The sequence below is a fragment of the Orycteropus afer genome, unplaced genomic scaffold (genome assembly GCF_000298275.1).
Source record: "Orycteropus afer afer isolate SDZICR_OR568_19922 unplaced genomic scaffold, OryAfe1.0 scaffold00272, whole genome shotgun sequence".
Classification (NCBI taxonomy): domain Eukaryota; kingdom Metazoa; phylum Chordata; class Mammalia; order Tubulidentata; family Orycteropodidae; genus Orycteropus; species Orycteropus afer.
In genome coordinates, this window is record NW_006921859.1 from 3482463 (window position 1) to 3483097 (window position 635).

A 635-nucleotide genomic window follows, 5' to 3' on the forward strand; every position below is an offset into this window, starting at 1 on the left:
AGGCAATCTTTATTCCCATTCAACGGAGGGAAATTGAGGTTCAGGGAGCACAGTGAGCTGCCAGGGTGTCACAGTGAATGGGTGAACTCAAAGGACTGAAGTTCTGGCCTGAGGCTCCTTCCAAACCTCATGCCAGAGGTGGGGCAGAGGCAGGGGAAGTCTGTGACCCAGGCTGCTTGCTGGACTTTGGTCCATGGCAATAAGGAAGAGAAAGGCAGTAACTTCAGGTGGTTAAGGTTGGCTGATGGCCAGAGAAATTGTAACCTGCAAAGAAGCAGGTGGGACACTTCCTCTTCAGCGGCCCCAGAGAGCAAGGACACTCCTTGAAGGCACATTAAAGGGGCTCAGCAAATGATAGCCAGGTTTGTAAAGCTCCTATTGTGTGCTCCTGCTAGGCCTACCCTGTGTCTGTCCAGAAAAAATTCTCTAACCAAAAGACCAAAAGTAATCTGAGAGGCTAGACTATTTGAAGAAGAACATGGCAGCATCAGGATAGGAGGAAGGCTCATGAACAACCTGTGATATGCAAATGACACCCGTGTTTGCTGAAAACTAAGTAGACTTGAAGCACTTACTCATGAAGATCAAAGACTACAGTTTTTTACTATGGATCACACCATAACATGAGAAAACAA